Raw genomic sequence first — 19416 nt, 5'->3', positions numbered from 1 at the left:
AATTCTTTTCCTTCTTTCATCAGAATTTAATAGTGTCAACAATTACTGTTAATGAGAAGCTTTGAAATATTCTAGGCCCTATGATTTGCACATTTTATCTCATTTAATTCTGGCAACAGCCTCTAAAGTGGGAACAATGGTTCACTGTTTTATATTGATGGGAGACTAAGGCACGGAGAGATTTTGTAACCTGTCCAGGGACACACAGCGAGTCTTTGTTCTTAATCATGATGCAGTCTGCCTTGTACAAGGCACAAGACCTTCCTGAGCAATCATTTTTCAATTAAGGGTCTTCTGTGTGTGTGCATGTACTCATGCACACCACAGTATAATCTAGAGCAGTGGTGACAAACCTATGGCATGCGTGCCACAGCAGGCTCTTTGTTATCATCGAAAGCTCTGAAAAGTTTGCTATCACTGACCTAGAGCATACAAATAAAAAGTATTTGTGGGATGGACGCATGCCAGGCTTTGTACAAAATGCCAAGGACACAATAATGAATAAGACAGATCCAGTCCTACACTTAAGGAGCTCACAGGTTAGGAGGACACAAATGTTAACACCCAAATGTAGCTAGAGCTCTGAATAAGTAAAATTTATCTGTTATTAGATGGAAATAAAGGTGCTGGCAAGCTGGCTAATGGAATATATATGGTACATTAGTGTGCATTCCATGAAATTTACTTCTCAAGCCTGTTCCAACATCTGAGATGCTCAAAATTTGCTGAACATGTGCTTCAACAGTGTGTAGAGCTGGAGTGATGGAATGGACGTTTCTCCTGGAGATCCTTGTTTTAGCATTAGAGATCTTGCTGACCTCCATGGTTTCCAACTAGCTTCCAGAAAATAAAGACATCAAGGAAGAAAGGAAGGAAATGGGGGGAGAGAAGACAAGCTCTGTTCTGTGAGAAAGCAGTCTTGATAAGAATGTGACAGCCAGGCCTAGTGAGTAGGGATATGTCACACCCATCAACAGAAAGTGTGGCTTGGAGATGTTAACAGTAACGGTGACACTTGCTATTATTTCTTGATCCTTAAGCTTTGCATGTGTTTTACCATTTAATGCTGAACTTTATGAGGCTACTACCACTGTTGTCATTTATAAATAAAAAGGCATACCAGGGTGGGGATTTAGCTCAGTGGTTCTGCCACCTGCCTCGAAAGCGGGAGGTCCTGAGTTCGATCCCTGGTACCAAACAAAAAGAAAGAACAGCAAGGTTGAATAAGTTTTCCAGCATCACACAGCTAGCCAGTCATAAAGATGAGCTTTTGCCTTTGCCTGGCTACCTGTTACACTGCCTTTATTACTGGGCATTTCCTTGCTCTGTCAATACTGATGCTCTCTGTTCAGACAGTCAAGTCAGAGTGGAATACCTCATGTCCTAGATGTACTTGGTGTATGCTCTCTTCTGTGCCTCTGTTCCACCTCACCCCTTCCTATGCCCATCATGGGGTGCTAGATTGGAATTCAGGCTGGGCACAAACTAGCTGGCTCTTAATACCTATCTGACTCTTGTGTGGCGTTTGGTATTGATTCATTCAACACTGACGGGTGTTACTACTTTCTCTTTTCCATGAATTAGTCTCATCAACCAATCCAGGTATAACTAACAGGTGGTAAAAACAGAGTCAGGATTTGAACCCAGTCTGATTCCAGCCTATGTTCTTTAGCTCTGTCCTTCTGTCCCTCCTCTGAGCCACACGGCTGTTATCACCTCTCTGGGTCTGCTTCCTTATCTGTACTGTGAAGTCAGAGCACTGACCAGTTCCACCCCAGCTTTGAGATGATAAAATCTATGAAATTCCAGTAGTTTTTCCTGTTCCATCTCCTGATTTCTGTTACTCTAGGAAAGCCTTTCAAAAGTGGCTTCAGGATGCTCAACCCATGATATGTCAAGTACTCTAGATTCTGAGGCCAAATGAGTTGGGAAGCCCTCCTGTCCCACGTTTTGGGAGTTGATGATGTAGTTAGCCCATTGTTGAGAGCATTACAGTATTTTAAGGAACACACTTGGCTTCTACCCTAACTGTCTCATTCCTCCTCCTCCTCATCTGCCTGGCTGTAGCAACAAAAAAATGATTCCAGATATTGTTAAATGTCCCTTGGGGGGCTTGACTCCCCCTGGTTGGGAATCTCTGCTTTAATCCCACTTCAAAATTTTATTTGATCATATCTTTCTTTCCACTCCATTTTATTTTTATTTGAAAATCACTTACAGCCTGTGTTTCTATAGCACAAAGTTCCTTTGAATATACTTTGGGTTTTAATGCTTTAGTCAAAAGCAACTGATATTTCTTTTTAAATTCTGCAGGTGCCTTGTGCAGACTGTCATGTGTTACAACACTTACAGATGTGACTCCACCTCCTGTGAGCCTCTGAGAAGGTGCAGATGACTAGAACAATGATCATGGTCTCAGAATCTGGAGAGAGCTTTGAATTCACAGGTAAGAGAGAGGGTTGAGGAAGGGTTAAGAAGAAAACTAACTTTAGAGAAACCTAAAGCTAAAACTACATTTGTTACAACCGGGACAAAAGCAGAAAGCATGCAGTGAGCTGTCATGGGCTCTGGCGATGAAAGGAGAGATGTGAGGTAAATCACAGGTACAGACTGGTCCTAGAGTGGCCCTTTCCTTGGGACCCCACCCTGGACACTGCACAGGGACTCCTGCTCATGTTGGAGGGACAGGAGTGGACCCAAGGCCACTGCAGCTGATCTTGATGGCTTCTTCACACAGGGTTCCATTTGCTACGGTTGCTAAGTGTGCAAGTGGTTCAAGCTCAGAGGGCTGGGTTTAAAGTCCCAGCTCTGTTGCTAATAAATGATACAGCCATGAACAAATGGCTTTACTCCTTCCAAACTTCATTTTACTGATGTGTAAAATAGAGATAATAGTAGTACCTGCTCTCTAGGGTGGCTGTGAGGACAGATGAGTGCTTTCACGTCAGCAATTAGCAAAGTGCATGTGTCCGGAACAATAGGGAAGGTATCAGTACTGCAGAAATATGCGCTGCTTAAGGCAAGCCTGGTATGAAGAGAATTCAAAGCCTAAAGTGTTTTTCCATCTGTGCCAGATCCTAAGAGCTACCAGTTGTTACATCGAGTCTTGTTTCTGACTGGGCTCTAACACAGACACACAGTAGGTTGTCTTGAGACTGTCACTTGAGAGATTACCCTCCTTGGCATAAGTAGTGCTCACTTCAATGTCATCACCACCCTGGTTTCAATGACTTGGGCAGATGAGAGGGAGAGCACAGGAAACAAGCCAGGGGGATGTGAAAGTCTGTTCATGATGCAAACAGGAACGAACTCAGAATCGTGCATGGGGTTTTAAATTGCTCACTTCTGCTGACATCTCTGCTACGGAGACGCACAGCTGGCATGCCTTTCTGTTTGGAGACAGGGTTGACAATTTCCCCATAATGGGGATACAACTGGCAATTTTCCTACAGAGTGAGGCAGATGGCAATTTTCCTTCAGAGATATACAGGCAACAGTTTTGCCCCTGGAGAGAAAAGGCTTGCCGATTGAGATGCAGCCAGTAATTTTTACTATACAGAAGACATATCTAATAATTTTGCCCAATGAGAGAAACGGCTAACAATTTTCCCAAGGAGGGTAAGAACTCCCTTCAACTGACAATGCTGGCCTTTATCCAGTGAAGGACGGTGAGAGAAGGGGCTTAAGATTTAATTAGTGGCTACTGTACTACCAGGGGCCCAGTGGCAAAGTCTCCAGACATGAGCTGGAGACTGGGAGTTTAGATCATATAAGACCCAGATGGAGGACATGGAATTGGGAAACAATAAAGCCCAGTCACCTAATCCTTGCAGTTTGCTTTTCTTGTACCCTTCATTAATGCCACAAACAACTGCTTGGCAGTGAACCATGTAGCAATGTGATGCTTTGAGAATGATGGAGAAGGAATAGTAAATCTAGAAATGAAAATGAAAAGGGATGAGGTACCCAGTGGTAGAGCACTTGTTTAGTATGTACAAGGCCTGGGTTCAGTTCCAGAACTCAGGGGTCAGGGGAGGAGTTGAGCCTTAAGCCCTCAATAATCACTGGCCACATCAGAGGTTAGTAAACATTTTAGACTCTGAAAGCCATTTGATCACTTTGGCAACAATTTAGCTGTCTTTGTTGCATGAAAATGGCATAGATATAAGTAAATGGATGGGTACTAGGTTTAGCTTTCAGACACTAAAATTTTAATTTTATACAATTTTTATATGTCACAAAATAATATTCTTTTGATTTTTTTTTCAACCACTTACAGATGTAAAAACACTGTTCTTCACTAGAGCCATTCATTCAAAAGCAGGGGACAGATCATAGGTTTGGCTGGAGATCATAGTTTGCTGACCCCTGATGATGGTATTTGGGGTACATCCTAGGATAGAAGGGAAATCAGCCTGAGATAATAACATGCACTTTGGGGAACAGTGGGACCCTAAGACTGGGAGCACAGAGGAATTATCACAGGCGGATGAGAACATTGGTTAACAAACTACAAAATGCTTTGCTCAGGTATATCTCAGGCTGTTCAGGAAAAGGTAATGGACTTTGGTGTCCGATTTTTTTGGCCCAAGGCTCATGCTCCATCATTTACAGGCTGGAGTGACTATCTCTTACTTCCTGAGATTCAGCTTCATTGTCTTTAAAATGTAGATTGCAATAACCATGTGACATGGCCATGAGAATAAAATTAAAGATAAGACATCTAGCACAATGCCTGGCATATGTCAGAAGCTACCAAGCACAGTGCTAGTGCCTAACACTCTTTAGCCAATAAATACTGTGCACTTGATGGGCATAAGCTACTTTGATACATGCTGAAGTCGTAAGAGTAAGCAAGAAAGATAAGGTCACCCTGTATACCTTCAACAGAGTGAACCTACTCCATCTTGGCTGGGGGACCCTCTCAATTCTCATAGGAAGGAAAGTTGCTCATTTTCCCTTTTGACTTCCCCTAAGATATCCAAACCCTAATCCCTAAACTTGTGAATATTTTGTATTGCGTGGGAGGGGGGAATTAAAGTTCTTAATCAGTTGAGTGTAAGATGAGGAGATGATGTTAGATTACCTGGGTGGCCCCGCTGCAATGACAAGAGCAGCCATTGCTACTTTTGGAGATGGTAGGGGGCCATGAGCCATGGGATGCAGACATCCTCTAGAAGCTGGAAAAGCTGAGTCAACAGACTCTCCTGTAGGACTTCTAAAAAGGAACACCACATTGCTTTTACCCTGGCTCTGGTGTCACAAGACCCATGCCAGACTTCTGGTTTCCAGAACTCTAAGATAATAAGCATGCATTTTTAGGTCACTGAGTCCATCATATCTGTGGTAATTTGTCATAAAGATTAAAAACCACAATCCCCTCTCCCTCCATATCATCAACAAAGGGAAGGGGCAGAGTTGATGAGGTCTCCCTCAACTCTGCAAAGTTGCTTCAATTTCTCTAGGTCCTAGTGCCAGCTGCCTCTCTTGTGAGTCCCCTAAGAGTCCATTCCCTTTCAGCAGCTGTCTCTCCACAGCTGGCCATAGGAAGCTGACCAGAACAGGCTGCTTCCGGGCAAGGGCTGTGATAGGGCCGCTGCTTCCAAGGGATCTGGTGAGCCATCTCAGCTCAGCAACCCTCTGCTCCATCATGCCTGCTGCTGCTGTGCCCATGTCTGCTGACCCAGTTCAGGGAGAGCAGAGCACAGCTGCTGCAGATGTAGCAGCCCAAGCACTCTGAGGCAATCAGGGCATTGCAGCAGAATGTGAAACTGCATGCTGCCATGCCACATCCTGGGTGAATCTTCCTGAGCACTCCCCACTGCCAACAGCCACAGACCCAGCTGCCTTGCCTGGTACCCAGTGCCCTCCTAGCAGGCCCTAGGTCAGCATGCCAATATCCCTGCACACTTCTCTTCTGCTCCCACACTCCACCAGGTTTGCCTGGCTCACTCATTGTCTGCTTCTAGGCCAGAGAAGCCCTGCTTCTAGGACCAGGCAGGGAGGGAAAAGGGCAGAGCATGCACAGGTAGCCCACAAGGAATGGTGGGACTATGGCAAACAAGTGTCCATGCTCTGTACAGGGACAATTCCCATTTCTCCTCAGCTCTAGACTGCATGCTGCCAGGCAGGAATGTGGCTCCAGCATAGCTATACTGTGTCATTTGTAAAGTCTAAACTTTTTTGAGTTTTCAACTGATACTCTGAATGATGATGATGGAAGTTTATGGAGTGTTTGGAGATGCCAGGATTCAGTCCATACTTCCCTATCTGGCCCTGCCCTCCTGTTTCTCTGACTCCCATCCAACCTTATAGGGCTCACTGCTGCTTCCAGAAAAAACCACATGGCCCCCTGTACCCATTCTTTCCTTGACTAGTAAACCTGGCCACGCTTCAAATCTATTATTTTAAAAAATCTGCATCTGTTCCAGATTTACACGGAGCAAAGAAATTCCCAGTCAGAAAATGGGCTTGATAGAGAAATAACACCAGTGATAGCAATAGTACCTGACAGGACCATACAGAGGGAGAACGATCTTCATTTTATAGCTGTCTTGGAGAGTCTGGGACCCAAAGGTCCTCATGGTCCCTCACTGCTCACATCATGAGGGTTCATTATCTCCAGGGTTAGAGCTTCCTCACCAAGGAGCCTCAGCTGGGACTCATGATCTACAGAGAAGGGAAGCAAGAACCTGTGTTTGCTTATCATCAGCCTGTCAATCAAGAGGCTGGCTTTGGGTAACATCCACAGCAAGTTCTTTCATTATAAGTCTGTTTATCCTCCTTTGGTAAAGAAAAATCGTTTATTAGCCAAGCAGAGTCAGTGCTTGAGCGCTGCTGTTCTGGAGAGTTCTGAGGGAAGGAGTTCTCTGACACATTCTCTCCAGCAGGCAGCGGTGAAGGGAGGCAGCTCCAGCACAGACAGGATGAGGAGCTGGCAGTGGGCGTCTCCATAGGAGCCTAATGAAAAAACCTGGTGACAGCGGGGCCTGGCTTTACAAGCGCTCTTATATAGTCCTTTGCTCTGTTCTCTCCCTCTCTGCAAGGTTGGTGAGTGGCCAAGGTCTCTGTGGGTCTGATAGAAATACATGTTCCCTGGGCAGTGGGCTCCAGGAACGTGATGGCAGTGGCCCCAGATCCCTGGGCCCCAGCACACAGGTTAGGGACTCAGGGCCTCCTGCTTTCTCTCCTCTCCCTGAGACAGTGCTCTCTGTCTTCCACACTCCCTCCTCCCCTCTGTCTTTGATAATTTGTTCCCAACAGGGAGCTTTGTACAGCTGCTCCTAGAGAAGCCAGAGCTCCCGGGGGAGCCTCTGCCCAGGTGGAAGAGACTTCGAGTGAGTGGCCGTTATTAGGGGTGATTGCCGGGAAGCTGGTTGTCATGGCACCACAGAGGCTAGGGCTGCACTCCAAGCTGTCCCTGTTTCCCAGGCTGTACACATAATCACTGCTACCAGAGCCAGACACACACAGGGGGAGACAGGAGCAGCTCCCTGCTAACAGCAATCTCCTCGCAGGGCAAGGTGAGCAGTTCATGCTGAGTGGGCTGGTCCTTCTCCACATGGGCTGAGCACTGTGTGGGGAGGGACCCTGGTGTGGGCTGGGCACTGCTCCAGTGTCTTCTCCTGGCTCCTGTGTTATGTGTCTCTGTCCCCAGCACTGGTTTTCTACAGGAACACATTGCTCCTAGTGCACTGGAAGTCAGACCTGTATCTTGAGGGATCCTGGAGTGGCACAGAGGAAGAACATGTGTCAGAGTACATGGAGTGATGGCTTCTTCTCCTCCTGGTGCTGAGCTAAACTCTTTCTGCAGTCATTTGCCTTAGGCCATAGGCTAAGAGGCAGAGGGAGGATGTGAACTGAGCTTTGGCTTTCCAGCCTACTCCTGTCTCTTGTAGAACATCATTGCTCCTCCTCTGATTAGAAAGGGTAACCCCTTCAATCTGGTACTCAGGACAGATGTTGGGAACCCCATATCTCTGAGGGTATGGCCCCAGGAAAATAAACTTGGACCAATCCAAGTCTTAGATCTCTGACATGGGCTTTATCATCTCTGCTCTCACTGACTACAGAGAATTAGCCAGGGTGGGGCTGTCTCTTTGTGGAGCTAAGGCACCGGGAGCAACATGGACAACAGCCCTGTTGACCCCCTACCTGTGTGGCACTCCTGCTGGCTCCAGACATGCCACCATCATGGGCTCACCTTCCCCTTCATGATGGCTGTGTTCTGGTGCAGAGAGAGGACACATTTTACAGCCCCTGCAGAAAACAAAGGTCTTGTTCCTTAACAAGCTCTTTTGCTCAATGACTTTGGCCATGGGGAAGGACGGACAGTCTCTGTCACCCTTTCTCATTTTGTGTTTGGCTGCAGAGAGCCAGCAGCTCTCCAGTCTGCACTGCTGCTAACATACTTCCTTCAATGCCCCAGGCCCGGCCTCAGCAAGCTCTGGAGACACATGGATCCGTGGTTTGTGGAGTTCCTGAAAGTCACACTCTTCCAGGGAGATGCTTGTGCTGTCTGTGCTCTCCCTGCCTTACCTAGGTACCTGGCTCACCTGGTTGCCTCTTCCTCAGACCTAGAGAGGCAAAGACGGGGCACGCTTATGGGAATTAACTATGAACAACATTTGACCATGGGTTTGAATCTAGCCTCTACCTCTTACTAGACTTTGATGCTGTATAAGTTACTTGCTCTCTGAGCCTCGATTTTTCTCATCTTTGACTCTGAGCTGATGGATTGTTATGATAACAACATAGTAATAAATACTGAATGCTTACAGTGGGCCAGGAATCATCTCACTGAATCTTCACAAGCAGCCACTAATTCAGGCTCCATTATTGTCCTCATTTTATAGGCAATTAGACTTACAGAGGTTACGTAGAAGTTAAGTTCACATTATTCACCTGGGTTTGTTTGACGCCTCCCCCCCCCCCCCCCCACCGAACAGGCATTCACCACGATGGTATATGTCCTCTCTCTCCAGCCTCATTAAAACCAAGTTTCCAAACCACGATTATCTCACAAATACCTCTAGCTGGCCTTTGTAATTTACCTTCATGAATTTCAGCAGAGTACTTACTCTCTGAAAGCCACCTACTGGCCAAGAGTTGTTCAGTGGGATTTGAAGTTCTCTAGGGGCTCAGGTTCTTCTTTATTGCTTCCTCTCTCTAACTCCCCACCCCACCCCCTTGATATCCTCTCTGTCCAGTTGATTTGAGGCTATCACTTCCTGCTCTGAATTGCTGGAATGAAGTTCTTGAGTTCTGGCCAAGACACAAAAGCATCAAAAGAGCACCACAAAACATGGTGATATTATCCTTAAAGTAACTTATTAAATAAAATTCAGTATTAAATGATATACTATTTTGTACAGTTTGTTATCTAGATCATACAAGTTTGAGGAAAATTTCTAGGAGAAAAATTTAAAATCGAGATTATTCTGACTTTTAGCCTGATTTTCCTGGGAGTTGGGAAAAGCTTATACTCAATGCCTTCATTTTACATTCTTGGTTTAAGAATCATAGTGCTATTATATCCTGAGACATACATGAATTTTATATGATGCTGTATCTTACTTCATTCATTTGTAGACTCAGTAAGTATGGTTTAATGTTCATGATATGCCAGATACTGTCTCATGCACTCTATTATTAATAACTTCCGTAGGGCAAACAACTATGCACTGAATTCATACCACTTTGTAATTTTGTGGTCCTACAAAGACATGAGTACAGAAGATTCTTAATAAACAGAGACTGAAAAAATGTTGTGCATGAGAACTTTTGGAAACACACAGGATATGCTGAAGATAAGGACTTTTGGTATCACTGTTCATTTCAACTGTTTGAAATATATTCAGCCTAAATGCGTTTTAGTCAGCATTTCCTTGGAATCTGAATTTCACATTCAATTTAAAATGAACTTAATATTAGAAACATTTTGTCATTTCACATCTTCTTATCCCCCATGATAAGTACACAAAGGCAGTAACTATCTTTCTGTTTCATTGTGCTCAGCACAATACTTTGTTGACATTTACTGACCCACTCCTAAGATTGACAATCCATTTTTTTATCACATAGAACTCTTCAATGTCAACTTCATTGCATTAAGATTTTCAAATGACATCAAAATTTCAGGATGTACTAGTTGACCCCAGGATTGAGGATGCCCATATACGAGACAAATCCTATTGAAAGCTTTATTTTTAGGTTAAAGATGGAAGAGAAGATAAGAGCAACTATCATTATGAGCTTTGTGGGGATGAGCATTCCACTGCCTTCTGCTATGTCTGGTCTGTGAGTGGTGACCACGGAAGCCAGCAGGTGCTCCGAGTAAGTCAGCGGATAACGGCACTTGCACTGATGGGGCTGCAAGCTGCTTGAGTGGACAGCAAATCTCACAATGGACTTATTGATGCCACCCACTGAGCTGTCAAAATAGAATTATGTGAACCACACAGGGGTCTCGAATTAGCCGATATACTTAAACATAGGTCAATTTCACACAAAGGAGATTCCCCCTTCCCTCCTCTATCTTTCAGTGCCTTGCACATACCGAGGGTGGTTGAATTCATTATATAAAGTAAGAAATAAACCCAATCATTGTCAGTGTTTTAGGCAGTCTTTTCTGGGTTTTGATTTCTTTGGCTCTTAAAAAGGAAAAAATATTATGAACTCAGAGCTTTCATGAGGATCAATGAGGATAAATGGATAAGAAAGGGCTGTGTCAACAGTAAAGGGCTAAACAGCAAAAGGTATCAATGTGATTGCTTTATGCTTTTTTTTTTTGCATGAATCTTAAGAGTCCACAGAATTTGTGAATTTCCTTTTCAAACCGACCCTTCCTTAGTCTTTGTCAACCCAGTTAACGTCCCCATTCACCTAGGCATGTACGTAGGCCACAAAGCTGGGATGAATGCTTGATTCTTTACCTCACCATCCACATCTAGATTTTAAACAAGGTCCTGTTAATGTTGCCCTCAAATCAAGGCCCAGATCTATCCAATCTGACCACTTCTATTGTCAGCATCTTAGTCCTTGCCTGGATGGACATTTCAAGAACTTCCCCACTCTTCTCCAGGCATCCACTTTCCTCTTGATGCTTCACTCTTAAATGGTCTCAGGGTGGTATATTTAATGTATAATCACCTCCCCCTTTACACAAAACTCCCTGGATTTCCCTTTCCTGTTATAATAATATCTAAACTCCTTACCGTTGCCTACAGGGCTACCACACTGCCCCACTCCCAACTTCTACGCACAGAATGCGATGTGACTGGCCCAGGTCAAGCAGGGGATGGCTCTGGTGTGGCTTCTCAAGTGATCTGGGTCAGCAGCCTGCACTCTTACTGCTCCTCAAAATGTTATCACTGGCCCTGCCATTCATCCTTCTGCCTTGACTTGCCAAGCACAGTCCAGATCCAGAGCTGCTGCTTCTCTCCCAGAAACGCTTTGCACCAAATCTCACTCTGTTTACAAGAGTGTTGTTTGATTCTTTCTCCTGGAATAAAGTGCTGCAAGGGCTGGAGGCATTATTTTCCTTGTGCCTGGAATAGTGCTAGGCAGCAATAAACATCTCTTGAATATATTAATAACAGATTATCATTATTTCATAGACTCCTTTTCCCTTTACATTGCCTGCATGTACCAAAAGTTACCTTCCATTTTTCCCACTTGAAAAATGTTGTAACTTGAGAATATGCCAAATCAGCCCGCTGCAGACAGGCAGGTCTGTGCACGCCCTACCGAGGTCCTGAGTGGCACAGAACATGCCGAATCAGCCTGCTGCAGACAGGCAGGTCTGCCCATGCCCTACCAAGGTCCCCAGTTGTGCGGAATACTCCGAATCAGCCCGCTGCACACAGGAAGGTCTGTGCACATCCTACCGAGGTCCTGAGTCGTGCAGAAGACACCGAATCACCCCGCTGCAGAAAAGCAGCCACCTGGTTCCACACTACAAAGACGCAGAGGACACCAGACCACCAGACCAAGGTACTGAGTGCCACTGTTCCCGGCCCAGAGGTAGGGCCTTCTGAGCCGTCGTCCCATTGCTTCTGGTCCAGAGGAAGGGGCTTCCCGGTCACCATCCCTCCCGCTGCTCCCAGCCCACAGGAAAGGGCTTTTGGGCCACCTTCTGTCCCGCTGCTCCTGGCCCAGAGGAAGGGGCTTCCAGGCCACCATGCCTCCCACCACTCCTGGCCCAGAGGAAGGGGCTTCTGAGCCACCATCCCACTGCTCCTGGTCCAGAGGAAGGGGCTTCCAGGCCACCATCCCTCCCACTGCTCCCAGCCCACAGGAAAGGGCTTTTGGGTCACCATCCCTACCGCTGCTCCTGGCCCCTGTCCCACCTCACCCAGCTCAGGGGAGGTAATCCGTGCAGGCGCTAACAGCCCCCCTGCCCCAGTCGAAATGAGAAAACACGTAAATAAGTCTCAAAACCAGACTTCCAGATCACCTACAGCAACCCCAAAGGGAAATGAAATGGAACACTCTGATACTCAACCACCTGGACCCACTGAACTGGCAGCAAAAGGAGATCTGGAAAAAATGAAATCAGAAATAATTTCTCAGATAACAGGAGAAATTGTGCCCCTAGTGCAAGACATGATTAATAAATCTAGAGAGGAGCTGAGGAACATGATGGAATCCCAACATAAGAAACAAATGGAATCCATAAAACAGGTGCAAATAGATTTCCAGGACATGAAAAACTGCACTGAAAGTCTACACAGCAGAATGAGCCAATGTGAGGACAGAATTTCAGATAAAGAAGATAAGATTGCAATTAGTGACCAGGAAAAGAAAAATTGCTTCAAAATTATAAGGGAACATGAGAAATCAATCCAGCAGCTGCTAGATGATGCAAAGAAGAATAACATAAGACTGATTGGGCTCAATGAAGAAACAGGAGAGAGTGGAGGTGACATAAAAAATCTCTTCACAGAAATAATGGCAGAAAACATCCCAAGCAGGGGAAAAGAGCTTGACATACAGATAAGTGAGGCATATAGGACTCCAGATAGCCTTGATCAAAAAAAATCTACACATAGGCATATAATTGTTAAGATTCCAGAAACACAACAGAAGAACAAAGTTCTACAAGCAGTTAGAGAAAAGAAACAAATCACATACAAAGGAAAGCCTATCAGAATCACAGCAGACTTCTCAACACAAACCATCAAGGCAAGAAGAGCTTGGAGTGACATATTCCAAGCCCTAAAAGAAAACAGCCTCCAACCCAGATTGATGTACCCTGCAAAACTATCTTTCAAAATGGATGGAGAAATAAGATACTTTCATGACAAAGAGCACCTTAGGAACTTCGTGAATACCAAACCAGCACTTCAAAGAATTTTACACAATATCCTAGGGACAGACATTGAGGATCACAACCCCAGGAAGCAAAGCAGAATGAACCCATCTGGCATGACAAGAAATTAAATGTGAAGGGGGAGAACCCAACAAAAAGAAAAAGTCATGACAATGACAAGTCAATATGTTTCAGTTATAACCATCCATGTTAATGGTCTCAATTCACCAATCAAAAGAAATAGACTGGCAGAATGGATCAAGAAGCAAAATCCAACAAAATGCTGCATACAAGAAACACGCTTAATTCAAAAGGAAACTCACAGACTGAAAGTTAAAGGGTGGAAAACAATACTCCATGTGACAGGAACCTGAAAAAAGGCAGGAGTAGCTATCCTCTTTGCAGATCAAGTAGATTTCAAACCAACACTGATTAAGAGAGATGAAGAAGGACACTACATCCTTGTAAAGGGAAGAATGCAAGAGGAAGAGATGACAATCATAAATATCTATGCACCAAACACTAGTGCACCCAACTATATAAAACAAATACTAACAGATATGATGAAAAGTCATCTATGCACTAATACAATTGTAGTGGGGACCTCAACACCCCACTGTCACAAATAGATAGATCAACTAGACTAAAAATAAGTACTGAAATACTAGAACTCAATTGAACTCTTGAACAAATGAACTTAACAGATGTTTACAGAGTCTTTCACCCCACAAAATCAGAATACACATTCTTCTCAGCTGCACATGGGTCATTCTCAAAAATGGACCACATACTCACACATAGAACATGTTTAAGTAAGTGCAAAGGAATTGAAGTTATCCCTTGTATATTATCAGACCATAGGGCGATGAAATTGGAGATCCATAGCAAAAGAAACTCAAAAAATTTCATAAACACGTGGAAATTGAACAACACACTTCTGAATAACCAATGGGTCATAGAGGAAATTAAAGAAGAACTCAGACAGTTCCTTCAATTAAATGGCAATGACAATACAACATATTGGAATCTATGGGACACAATGAAAGCAGTCTTATGAGGGAAATTCATAGCAGTGAATACACATATTAGGAAAACAGAACGAACCCAATTAAACAACCTGATGCTGAACCTCAACCTTCTAGAAAAAGAAGAGCAGGACAACCTCAAAGCTCATACAAGGGAGGAAATGATAAAGATCAGAGGAGAAATCAATGCAATGGAGACTAAGAGAATGATACAAAAAATCAATGAAGCCAAGAGTTGGTTCTTTGAAAGAGTCAACAAAATTGACAAACCCTTAGCCAACCTTGTCAGAAAAAGGAAAGAAAAGGCCCAAATCCATGCAATTAGGAATGAAAAGGGTGAAATGACAACAGACCCAGCAGAAATCCAGAGGATCATCAATACCTACTTCCAGAACCTATATGCCAATAAGATGGACAACACAGAAGAAATGGACAGATTCTTAGACACATATGAATTACCAAAGTTGAACGAAGAAGACCTAAAAATTCTGAACAACCCAATATCAACCAATGAAATTGAAAATGTAATTAAAAACTTATCAACTAAGAAAAGCCCGGGCCCTGATGGCTTCACTGCTGAATTCTACAAGACATTTAGAGAGGAACTGCTGCCACTACTGTTTAAACTCTTCAATGAAATTGAAAGGGAAGCAATACTCCCAAATTCATTCCTGGAAGCAAGCATCATCTTGATCCCCAAAGCAGAGAAAGACCCAACTGAAAAAGAGAACTATAGGCCAATCTCACTAATGAACATAGATGCAAAAGTCCTTAATAAGATAATGGCAAACAGAATGCAGAAGATCATCAAGAAGATCATACACCCTGATCAAGTGGGATTCATCCCAGGGATGCAGGGATGGTTCAATATATGAAAATCAATCAATGTAATACACTATATCAATAGAGCCAAGGACAAAAACCTTATGATTATCTCCAGAGACGCAGAAAAAGCATTTAACAAAATCCAACATGCATTTATGATAAAAAACCTACAAAAAATTGGAATAGATGGTCTCTACCTCAAACTGATAGAAGCCATCTATGAAAAACCAACAGCCAATATCATGCTAAATGGTCAAAAACTGAAATCCTTCACACTAAAATCAGGAACAAGACAAGGATGTCCACTATCACCACTCTTGTTCAATATAGTTCTGGAAACATTAGCCACAGCAATTAGACAAGAGAAAGAAATAAAAGGAATAAAGATAGGTAATGAAGAAGTCAAATTGTCATTATTTGCAGATGACATGATACTCTATATAGAAGACCCCAAGAACTCCACCAAGTCTTCTAGACTTAATAACCAAATTCAGTCAAGTAGCTGGTTACAAGGTCAACACACAAAAATCAATAGCTTTCCTCTACACCAATGACAGACTCACTGAGAGAGAAATAGGGCAAATAATTCCTTTCACAATAGCATCCAAAAAACTGAAATACCTAGGAATCATCCTAACGAAAGAAATCAAAGACCTCTTCTCTGAAAACTATGGCATTCTGAAAAGAGAGATTGAAGATGATATCAGAAAATGGACAGACATCCCCTGCTCCTGGGTAGGAAGGATTAATATAGTGAAAATGGCCATACTTCCAAAACTGCTATATAGATTTAATGCAATCCCAATTGAGATCCCAGCAGCATACTTCATAGACCTTGAGAAAACAATCCAAAAATTCATTTGGAACAAGAAGAGACCCAGAATAGCAAAAGCAATTCTAGGTAACAGAGACATGGCAGGGGGTATCACAATCCCCAACCTGCAACTCTACTACAAAGCTACTGTGATAAAAACAGCATGGTACTGGCAAAGAAACAGACCTGAGGAACAGTGGAACAGATTAGAAGATGCAGAAACAATGCCAGACACACTCAGCCATCTCATCTTCGACAAAGGAGCCAAACACCCTCACTGGAGGAAAGATAGCCTCTTTAATAAATGGTGCTGGAAAAATTGGGCTTCAACTTGCCAAAGATTAAAACTAGACCTGTATCTCTCACCATGCACTAACCTAAAATCAAAATGGATTAAAGATCTAAATATTAAAATAGAAACTCTGAACCAGTTGGAACAGAGGTTAGGTAGAACCCTTGAAGACACCGGTGTAGGAAAAGATTTTATGAACAAAACCTCAGTTGCCCGTGAACTAGCACAAACAATCAACAAATGGGATCTCTTCTTATTAAAAGGCTTCTGCACAGCAAGAGAAACCACCAGCAGTGTGAAGAGACAACCCACAATGTGGGAAAAAATCTTCACCTGCTCTTCCTCAGACAAAGGTCTACTATCTCGAACCTATAAAGAACTTAAAAAGAACATACCTCCCAAATTTAAAGACCCAATCCAAAAATGGGCATCAGAAATGAACAGACATTTCTCAGACAAAGAAGTAGAAATAGCAAATAAATACATGAAAAAATGTTCAACGTCACTGGTCATTCGAGAGATGCAAATGAAAACAATGCTGAGATTCCACTTCACTCCAGAAAGAATGGCTGCTATCATGAAATCAACCAATAACAAATGCTGGTGGGGCTGTGGGGAAAGAGGAACCCTGCTCCACTGCTGGTGGGAGTGTAGACTGGTGCAACCACTGTGGAAATCAGTATGGAGATACCTCAAAGAACTAGGACTGGAAGTCCCATTTGACCCCGCTATTCCACTCCTGGGGATCTTCCCCAAAGAATTAAAAGAATCATACCACAGTGATATATGTGTGCCCGTGTTCATAGCAGCACAGTTGGTAATAGCTAAAACTTGGAAACAGCTCAAATGCCCATCAACTGGAGACTGGATAAAGAAAATGTGGTTTTTTAATAAAATGGAGTACTACTCAGCCATAAAAAATGAGAAATTAGAGACATTTATAGCTAAGTGGATGCACATTGAGGCCATACTCTTAAGTGAAATAAATAGGACACACATGTGTAAATACCGAATAGTTTCTCTGGTGTGAGAAACTGAAAGTGTAAATAAGGACTAAATGTGTAATAGGTAATGTGAAATAGGAAGAAAAGGGGCAAAGGGGAAGGAAGTGGGAGGGCTAGGGGAAAGGATAGAAGGGAGTGGGATTAATATGAGAAAATGGAAAAATAGGAACAAAATCTTTGTAAATAGGGAGGAATGGAGGGCTTGAAGGGAGGGCTGGGCAAGGGTGAAAAATAAGAACCAAGAGAGACTATGTAAAGGTGCAAATTTCCAATGATGAATGTCATTATATTGTATACCTAAAATGTACCAATGATTAGAATGAATAATCGATAATGCAAAATAGGAAGAAAAGGTCCAAAGGGGTAGGGGTAGTGGGAGGGGCAGGGGAAAGGAAAGAAGGGAAAGGAAAAATGCTGAGAAATGGAAAAAATGGAAATAAAGTCTTTGTAAATAGGGAAGGGTGGAGGGGCTGAAGGGAGGGCTAGGAATGGGGAAAAAATAAGAACCAAGATGCATTATGTAAAGGTACAATTCCCAGTGAGAAATGTAATTGTGTTGTATACCTGCAATGTACCAATACAAGAATTTAATACAAAAAAAAAAAAGAAAAATGTTGTAACTTTTAAAATCATAGTCTATTGCCATTTTCCTACTTGTAGTGGCTAGGAATGTATTTTAATTTTAAATTAGTACAAGTAAAACATAACCAGGTAGATTATTTTATCATGTAACATCCACTGGTGTCCCTCCTTCTCCACTTACCCCTCTTTCTTCTCCTCCTTCAATGCTAAGGATTGAACTCAGAATCTTGTGCATACTAAGCATACACTCTAGGACTGAGCTATACTCTCTGCCCCTAGTCATATGTTTTAAAATTAAAAACGAGTTAACTGAGTCAACCACTCTTTTGTGTTAGCCTTTTCATTGGTGTAAAGAGAAGCACCAGGAGCTAATGTATCAAATTGGATGACTATTGTTGTTCACCTCCAGAAGCCTTTTATTTAGTATCTTCAGTATATGTACTAAGTGCTGAGAAGGTTTATAAAACATATCTAGCCATAACTGAGGTGTCATTTGGTGAGAAAGACCAAAATGGAAACAGGTAATTTCATATATGCCATTAAGTGTTCTGAGAGGGGCATTTACTTCTACTTGGAGGTCTAGGAAGTCTTCTGGATGAAGATGCCACAAATAAAACTTGGAGGGTGTGGTAGGCAGAATAGTGGCTTCCCAAACATGCCTACATCCAATTCCTGGAGCCTGTGAATATGTAATGTTACATGGCAAAGGGAAATTAAGATGTGGATGAGATTTGGTTCCTAATCGATATATATATATTTTTCTTTTGGGTACTGGGGATCAAACTTGGGTCCTTGCACTTGTGAGGCAGGTGGCGGAACCACTGAGCTAAATCCCCAGCCCCTGGTTGCTAAGTGATTTAAAAGTGAGATTTTATCTGCGTGAGCCTCAAGTAAGCCCAAGGGTCCTTCAAAGTGGAAGAGAGAGGCTGAATGGAAGGTCAGAGGGAAGTGATGTGAGAAGAACTTATCTTGCTGTTACTGACTTTGAAGATGGAGGGAGATCTCTGAGCTAGGAAATAGAGGAAGCTTCTAGAAGCTGGAAAATACTTCTAGAGCCTTCAGAAGTTAAGGTGGTTTGATTTTAGCCAGTCAGACCCATGTTAGACTCTTGGTCTATCCTACAAGATGATAGGCATCTTTTTTTAAGCCATCAAATTTGTGGTATTTGTTACAGCAGCCATAGGAAACTGATACAGAGAAGAGGCCAGTTTCCTGATTTCACCACTGGCAGGAAGAATGGGGTATCTTAAGACCCATCCTGACTCTGCCAGAGCCCTCTGTAGATTCTAACAGGCCAGTCAGGCCTGTGCCCTTCCTGGGGAAAATACCCCCAGTTAGTCCTAAGTTCAGGATGCTTCCCAGTGCCTGGGACTGCACTGTCAGTGATGGCTTGTCACAGACAATGATGACAGGAAGTTGGCCCTGAGATGTCCCAATCAGAGTCACCTATAGCCGCATGGCTATCCTTCCCCATCCTCAAGGGCTGTAGCCATGCACACATACCATTTCAGCCTCCACTGGTTTCTCATCCAAGACTCCAAGTGAAGGACAGGGCAGGACCT

The 19416-nt window shown here is 43.3% G+C and overlaps 1 protein-coding gene and 1 long non-coding RNA gene across 18 annotated transcripts in view; one reads left to right on the top strand and one right to left on the bottom strand.

Moving 5' to 3' along the window:
* Positions 1 to 11758, top strand: part of LOC110351102 (uncharacterized) — a 110612-nt gene extending 98854 nt beyond the window's left edge. Inside the window, exons 3-7 of one of the 4 annotated variants that reach the window (XR_015438780.1) lie at positions 2314 to 2446; positions 7264 to 7337; positions 7432 to 7523; positions 7658 to 7788; positions 8429 to 9341. This is a non-coding gene — a long non-coding RNA (uncharacterized LOC110351102). Of the gene's footprint in view, positions 1 to 2313; positions 2447 to 7263; positions 7338 to 7431; positions 7524 to 7657; positions 9342 to 10212 lie in introns of those variants that run through there. The other 3 variants (XR_015438779.1, XR_002398155.2, XR_002398153.2) reach the window with 3 other exon arrangements.
* The window catches only part of Ppp2r2b (protein phosphatase 2 regulatory subunit Bbeta), a 455995-nt gene that overhangs the window by 14726 nt on the left and 421853 nt on the right, over positions 1 to 19416 (bottom strand). The gene's annotated exons all lie outside the window — the stretch shown is intronic.

The sequence above is a fragment of the Heterocephalus glaber genome, unplaced genomic scaffold (genome assembly GCF_053883595.1).
Source record: "Heterocephalus glaber isolate CG9 unplaced genomic scaffold, H.glaber_assembly_v1.0 deba00001463, whole genome shotgun sequence".
Lineage (NCBI taxonomy): Eukaryota > Metazoa > Chordata > Mammalia > Rodentia > Bathyergidae > Heterocephalus > Heterocephalus glaber.
Note: the sequence above shows the minus strand (reverse complement) of the source record. Positions and strands in the feature narration are given on the sequence as shown.